General features: G+C 39.0%; 1 pseudogene; it reads left to right on the top strand.

The window, feature by feature from the left end:
- Positions 1 to 8,572: 8,572 nt before the first annotated feature.
- LOC139975479 (U2 spliceosomal RNA) lies at positions 8,573 to 8,775 on the top strand (annotated as a pseudogene).

The following is an 8,775-nucleotide window of genomic DNA, read 5'->3' as shown; positions in this document are numbered from 1 at the left end:
AGGCTAAGTCACGCGCTGACTAATTTTGTTGTTATAACCGTTACTTATCAATGTGCCGGGAATTATGTAAGACGTAAACAGAAGTGGTATGTGCCTTCAAGTTGTTGGTACGGGATTCGTCCAGACAATCATATGCGTAGTAGGCGGGGGGTGGGGTGTGGGGGGCTGCAGCCCTAACCAAATATTTTTGTGAAACTTCGGGCAATATTCTGAGAATTTTTAGGGCACCTACTGAAAGAAAAATAAATTGCAATGTGTTTTTCAATGGTTAAATTTATATTGTTATGATCATGATTATTGTAACGACTTCCCCAAAAATGTTAAACAATATGGAATGGTAATAACACGGCAAATGATTGTATGTTATTGGCATGCGATGTAATAACCGATGCATACCTATATGATAAGTACATTAACATGTTGAACGCGCGAAAAATTTTGGTTATATTTTTCGGGCAAGTCGTTACAGCTCCACCCCCCCCCCCATATCAAATTGGGCTCCTACGCATATGCAGGCAATACCAAGCTCACGAGACATCCCACATTCTCTTCATACTTAGCCCCCCCCCACACCCTACAGGGTCGTCCCATACCACCCATCCTCCTCCCACTTATTTTACCCACGAGCTCCCTTGATAAATAGATACCTGGCTGTGCGACTGTTTGTCGAAAAACAAATAAATATACAACTTTATGATACGCCATTTTTGACATTCCTGTCGCATATTTTTAAAGCAATTACGATGCTCTTTCCTTCTTTCTTTCTTTTTTTCTCTCCGAAAGAGTCAAGTTTACATCACAAATGAAAATACCATAAAGAAACTTGACGACAAAGTACATTCTCCCGTCGAACTTTCAATCGTTTCATGAAGAGTATTTTAATCAACCTATTATAGCCTCAAAAAACATCCGCCATGAGGGTTTCAGTAACCCCCGAAACCAAACTTATGTCTAGATTTAATGGTCAATTCGAACCGTCAAAATTTCCTGTAGGTCAAACATTTCCTGGAGGTCAAAAATGTATGTTTCTCTTTACTTCAGCAATATATATATATATATATATATATATATATATATATATATATATATATATATCGTGGGGGGATAAAGTTAGGGAAACCCTGATGTAGAGAGTATGGCCGTACCTGTGAGGGTAAGATCAGCCTCGTAGGGTCTCTCCAGAACCCTTCCCGATTTCCAGAACAAACATATTTCGAATAAGTTCATTTCTATTCGTTGAGTAGAAAATGTCACCTTCGTTTATGACATAGAGATCATTAGGATTTTCAGGAAAAAAAAAGAATGAATTAATCTAATATTAAATCGCATCTGTGGGGAAAGACAGGTGGTATAGTCCGGGGGGGGGGGGCATCGATACGTTTATATGATTGGGGGGGGGGCTTATTGATACTATCCCTCCATAGCTGCAAATGCACTTGATCAGAAGCTTACACACATTGTCTGTAAGAAATACCTTCTCCTTTTACCCTCACTCCCTCAACCCTACCACCATCACCTACCCCATCCCCTGTACATATTATGATTCCATGCATAACTAACCATTTGTTGTATTTATTTCTATAAAATTCATGTATACGATCGATCAAGTATATTTATTTGTAAACAATATTATAATTTGATACAGGCACACTTTTATTGGCGGCACGATGTGTATGACTTTTGAATTAATTAGCTGTTAATAATTATGACAGCTTTAGATAATCTCAAACAGACTATTCAATCTATCGTGATGGTATCATATTATCTTGTTTGTGCAACCACTAGAGATTTTGCTTCCTGGGATCGATGTCCGTGAACTAGGATATGTAACTGAATATATATATACACACGCATGCTGATGTAAACGCACGTACGTCTGCCAGAAAGTCAGATGGGGGTACTGTAAGTGAACCGAGCAGAGTCCCCGATAAGAGATAACCCAATGCATCGTACGTGGTGCAATCATATATAGTTAAGACTGGCCTTTCACCTCAGTCATTGTCCGACCATTATAATCTTATCGGTCGGTTATATACAATCTCTGTAAAGTTAAGAAAACGTTATAATCGTGTCATGAACAACAGATAATGCGTTCACAAAATAAACGGTAAACAGAAAGGTGACTATAGTTAATACAAAGTTATGTTTACGCAAACATCTCATTTATTCGAATATCTTGAAGCCTATAGGCCTGTGTTTATAGCTCTGGCACCGGTCTGCAACTTATATAGACGGAATGCATGCAGCCAGTATATGAAGTTTTGAAAGGATGAAGAGTTCAAACATAAATGACTCTACTTATTTAAGAATGATGAACTTGGTGCCCCCCCCCCTAAAAAAAAGAAGACAGAAAGAAATGAACTTAATATTTCCGAAAAATAAAGCTTAGGCCAGGCACAACCTTTTATTTTTACTGAGTACTGACTATAATTTAATTACGTCTACTTCCAAAATTCTGCTGATAATAAGCTGATATATTTAGAAAATCTAAAGGAGGCTTCCCCCCTTTGTCCCCCTCCCCCTCCCCCCTCCAACAGGAGCTCCATGCACGCCGAAATGGGTTCGCGCCAGTTTGCATATCCGCATTCTGTTACACCCTCCCCCCTCTCCCTTATAATTGCTGTTAGTTTGCTGCCCTCTTCACCTTCCAAATGTCTGGCGACACCACTGTAGTACCGTACCACTTATCAGCTAAATATAACCAATATCTTCAGAATTGAGACATTAGTGCAATTAGCCTACGTAAACGTTTGCACGCTATAGCAGACACACACACACACACATACAGACTTACATAAATGATTTGTACTTCATAAAGACAATAATAATGTTTTTTGTCATTCGTTATTTTTCCCCAGTATACCTTTATAAAAATGATATAGGCCTACACAACGTACCATAGCTAAGCAATTCTCCTGAGAAATTTTGTATCCACTAGCCTGAATCATATCTTTTTCACTTAATGTAGTTAGCAGGCCTATATGACTTTCTTCCGAAAATTGTTTACCCAAAATTGATTGAGCTAAATATCACCCATTGTTGATAAATTATTAAAAAATCTAAAATATGTTGCACAGGAACCTCTGAGGTAAATATCTAATATATGAAGAGTTTTGTAAGATGTTTATTTGTAGTTTCAAACGTAGCACATTTCTCCACAATTACAATAGTTTACATGATCAGCTCGAAAGGTTAAACATTATTGTTGGCAAAAAGACCTAACATGATCTAATTTTAATGCTTGTTTTAGCATATTATCAGTTACCATCACTGATTTTTCTTCCTTTTTGTGAAAGAGTATAATTTAAAGTACAGATGGTGTGAAAATAAGGATTGAAGGTGATATAAACCATTTTAGAAATTCCTTGGTTTAAATGTTGATATTACTCCGAGCAAGCAAAGTTAGGGTTCAGTATGCTAAACTTGCTCCTCTTCTAGCTCAACATTTTAACGGAAATTTGCAAGTATTCATGACAGGCCAAGATCTCAGCTATCATTTGGTGGGTATAGGCTAAGCCAGTTGAAAACTTGTATCTATGCTAAGGTGGGCCCTGAAAGTGACGAGGTTAGTGTGTAAGTCAATGAAACGATTCATATGAACGATTCAAGGAGTGTTAGCTCAGTGGTTAACGCCGGTGCCTTCCAATCATAAGGTCCCCAGTTCGAGTCACTCCAAGATTAATGTATGTCGTCCAGTTACAGAGTTGTTGACAATTGACAATTCATAATCATGGACGTTAAATATGACTCTAAGAGACTGACTTCGGTCGGCTTGCGGCTTGATAAGCCAATTAGGCTCTTCGTGAGTTCCTGCTTGCAGGAGGATCTAAAATACATACATTGTTGTACGACACCTACTTGCATGAGAGCTTGAAATTGCACACAAAGAAGACGCCCTCAATTTTAAACAAGTTTCGTTCATCATTACTTCAAGTCTGGTGAAGCGGTCCACACATGATGTTAATATTTCTTGTCCACAATGTATGAGTAGCAGTCGATGATCAGTTTAATTGTATGTATAAGATCATATCTGTCGCGAAATCGTTACACAGAATTAGCGACCATTAATTGATTGTGGTCTTGCAACTCCCATTGTTATATAGGCTATCATCATCGAAATCATGTTCAACATTTCTCTTTATTTCTATCGTTCCTGCATTCCTGCAGGGGTCGGACAACTCACGACTGGTTCTTACTATCCGTAAAGTCTAATGACTTCCAATTACGTTGGAGTTTAAAACTGAAACACTAATGTGTTTCCTGTGTGATCGATGTGTGTGTGTACTAGAAGGTCGTTGACCCCCTTACTATACTAAAAGCGGAAATGAGCAGGAAAAACACGCGAAAACAAATGGCCAAATCATGGTCTTTACCGAAATTTGATTCTTTTTAAGTTGACCAAAATGATGTTTTGTATCCGTCCGCATATGATAACATTAACAGACGAACGCACACCCAAACATGACCACAAATGAACACATAATATACGACACTGACTACTATTGAATTTCACACCCTGCACTAAAACTATCGTCAACTCATCAAGCCATTGGTGAACGAGGATCATTGTCGTTCTGTTAAAATGTTACTTTTGGTTGTGTGATATATAAGTCCGTAACTCACACCCGGGTTTCTCTATACTGAAAATCAAGTCAAGTCGGTTCAAGTCGCAATGAGAAGTCCAGCTAGCTTACATAGCACGGCATGACACGGGCACACATGCTAACTTCGTAGCACTGTTAGTCCTATAATTACATCATGGTTTCTCTAATGACACTTTACCAAGTGGTAATTGTTTTGGGTTATAAATGGTGTCACCATGACCTCTCTTGATAAATTTCATGAAGAAACATTGGCGCTAAAACAATCTCCTGCAATTTTATGCAAGTTGGTTGAACAAAAGCAGTTTCATGCATGTTGTTATTCTTTCGGCTGACATCAACAAATTATCAACACAGATCTTTTGACTTCGAACTATCGTCAAGCAACATCCTTCGAGTATGCATGGTTCCACATATAACATTGTCGTTTGTCACAGCTCTAATGGAAGAGAAAGGGGAACGAGGGTCGAGTCTGCCCGGGAAAATTTAAATATGAGCCAGAAAGCTTGATTTAACATGTCAGAGTCTATGTTTCGTGCATGTCCACTTTAACCCCTCCCCTTCCCCCGATTCCGTCCACCCCCCCCCCCAAAAAAAAAGAAGCGAAGAAAACAGAAAGACAACTAGGAGGAGGAAAAATAATTAAATGCTCTTACATATACACTGGGCGGACTAGAGCGTCAATTGCCATTGGATCAGTGATCCTTCCAGCAAACATGGGGACTTGAAACAAGCGTATATCATTTGGCGCTTCTGACGAACTAGTCTTGTTAAGACCCTAGTATGAACAGCCAAGTGTACCTTTCAACGGCTTGGCCAAGACTACGGACGTACAGAACACCGATGCGGCCTTCAACATGGCGAAGTTTTCGGCGCCAAAGACCCAGCGGGTGCATCGAACCCCAGGAGATAATGACATAGTAATATTTCTCTCCCTAAAACTTAAAGAGAAACGACAGACAGAATTTGGATAAATCTTTCCCCTCTTAAACCTATATACGTTTCCGAGTTACAAGAAAGCCATATGTCTAACCGTCGGACAGACAGAAATATAAAAAAAATATCGGTTGTTAAGGACATTGGTTTTCTCGAAAGTAGGGCATCAAGTGCGCGACTGACTATAGCATTATTATAATAATAATAATGATGTAGATAATACGTACAGTAATACACAATGTAGGTTTCAATTTCTGTATTCTCGCGCTACTTTCGAAATCGAGAAGAGACTTAAAAGAAGAGAATATTTTGTACAGGTGGCGAACAGAGATATTGTAGGAAGGCGGCGGGCGGGCTGGCGGGCGGGCGGTGAGGGGTTTTTTGGGGGTGGGGGGGGGGGTGGGTGGGAAGGGTGCGGGAAGTGTGGGGTATTTCCCATTAGTCCATCGCGTACTGCGGATGTCCATGTATAGGCCTCCAGTCTATAATGGCATTTCTGGTTCTGATGCTCTGACTACAATCCGTCACGTTAACTAAGGCCAAATAATATGTGAAAGTGTAAAGCAGGGCCTCTCTCCATCAACTTCTTCTTCGCCTCCCATACCAAATTAGCTGACCAAAATTTGCTGATCGAGGGGCGTCCAGAATCAGGTCGGGTCCCCGGGACAATTTTGTCACCCGCTGCTTGTTTGAAAGTGTTCATTTTCCCCTTAGCCTATAAGTGTATTAAATTGAGGATACATTAATCTTTATTCCGTATTTTTCCGGTGTTTGGCTTTGCCTTGCACCGTGTTATATATGGATTTGCATGGGGTATGGGATGGTATTACATGCATTGTGCTGAATGGTTTTGGCATGATGTTGTTGTATCTCAAACCGTAATGTTTATCTTCGCAGACTGGATTCGATCTACAAGAATGGGTCGTACTTGTTGACTTACGATCCTATTAGAAAAATATCCTCTTCTTTGTTATCTATAGATAACTATCCTATACTCTATAATTTTCACTAAATTGGAGGTGATGACAAACCAAGTCATGTTACGAAAATCGCTTGCATGGATCGTTGATAGTATTAGCCTACAGTTATCATGTAACTTTACTATGGCGCGCCGTTTGTAACGGCTTAATATGCCGCCAGTCAGCACAAAAGGCGCGCCATACTTTACATTCAGGGTCACACCGCAGTTAATTGTTTCATTGAATTCACTGTCTTAGGCCGCTAAAGCGTATATCGAAGTACTTGTCCTACCTAACATTATGATAGCTCATGCTTTAAGATTATCAAACCCTAATTTAGCCGCCATGACCGTTTATATTGGGAGCTAGAAAAATTGTGACTGTGTTTATGGAACGTTAACGCCCATCTATAAATGACCATTTGTATCGATTTTATAGGCAATCCCTGCACGATATTTATCTATATATGGTATAGATATGTTTATATATGCGGGTATACAAGGTATTAATTAACAGGGGCAGTTAACTAATACCCTCCACATGTTTACACTTTATGAAATCCGAAGATACAAACAAAAAGACATATTTGAAATGTTTAAAGGTGACAGGTTGTCTTGTCACCGTATATGATGTTAAAATCTTTGCAATATGCATGGCCTTAGTACAGTAGTGCTGGATACAATGTTCTGTTGTGTAATATGGATGGGGGGAGGGGAGGGAGGGGAGGAGGGGATGAAGTGTTTCTTTCATATGGCCCGCCATTAGTGCCATAAAGTATGTTCACCGTGACTGTCCTTTTTGACATATGAAATGTCTGCCCACAGCTGTCAATTTTCTCTCTACCTAGAATTTTATCAAAATGTATTTAATTGTGAAACCTTATTTTCCTCTATGAATAGATGATGAGTGGTATATTATACTACAATTTCTCAAATGGATGTGGGGGAGGGGAATAAGTATCCCCTCCCCTATTGAGAAATGTTTCGTAAACTGGTGCAATATTTTGCACCATTTGAGGTAATTGATGTTCAACATTTTCCCACTTACCGTATTGGCCACAAATACCTGCATTTTTTTCCCCTTTTTTTTCTTTCGAGTTTTTTTTTCTTTGGCGACCCTCCAACTTTTCATGGCACCCTAGAAAGGATCGCGACCCTCAGTTTGTGTACCAGGGACATGCATATACATTACACGATATCATGAGTCATCACCGGGCATAGTGTGGTTCGTAAATTTTGGAATGTTTCTATTCAGATTTGAAAAAGTGACGCAATGTTTTACCGACAAGTTTTTTTTATGAATATCTGATAAAGAAGCTGCAATTATGTTGAATTATAATAATGGTGTAGGGTGCAATTTTTCTTCTATTTTTCATTTTGGTTTAATTTATTAATTTTTTTTTGGGGGGGGGGGGGGCTATGAGAATATTTGTATTTCGATGATATGTTACTGTATTTGCTTTGATTTTTCGTGATGCCCCTAATACACTTCCGTACAAAAAATATTTCCTCACTTGTAGTGATACCCAAAAGATGAAATATGAAGCCATCTGGATCCAAACCGGAACTATTTAATGACGTTTTAAACCTCAATTAAAACGCCCTGATTTTTAAGTTTATTAGCCGTAAGCAAAACTACGTTCTGAAGTTAACATTCTAAGAAAATTTGTTATTAACAAAAGTTATTTCCTCACGTACAGTGATTATTATACCCAATGGATGAAATATGAAGCCATCTGGATCCAAAACGGAACGTTTTAATTGACTTTTTTTAAGACTCAATTAAAACGCCCTTATTTTAAGTTCAGCCAAAGCTATTAGCCGTAATAAAAAACACGTTCTTTACATTCTAATAAAACAAAGCTTATTACCATCGTAAAGTATCGGTTTTAATTATCATTGCGACAGACAATACACACATCGTGTGGGGGGGGGGGGCAATACTAATATGAATGAATTTCAACATAATATTGAACTTCAACATGATGAGTTGAATCAACAGATGAATATAAATCTAGAGGGTGTGTGTGAGACTTGTACAGTAGGACAGTATACACAACAGCATGAATATATGAGTATCGCTTCTCGGCCTATTGGCTAAGATCATGTGTAGTATCTGTTCCCTTTCGAGGGGAATGGTGATGCACACCTGACGATGATCACACAGTCACAGTCCCGATACAAAGAGCCTTGGGTTGAGAGCGGATCAGTCGTACGGTAGTTTGGTTTTCGTGCCCAGGTTCTTTCCTGGGCGACTTTTTCTTAAAAAGTAGTATCTTA

The sequence above is a fragment of the Apostichopus japonicus genome, chromosome 10 (assembly GCF_037975245.1).
Source record: "Apostichopus japonicus isolate 1M-3 chromosome 10, ASM3797524v1, whole genome shotgun sequence".
NCBI lineage: Eukaryota > Metazoa > Echinodermata > Holothuroidea > Aspidochirotida > Stichopodidae > Apostichopus > Apostichopus japonicus.
Note: the sequence above shows the minus strand (reverse complement) of the source record. Positions and strands in the feature narration are given on the sequence as shown.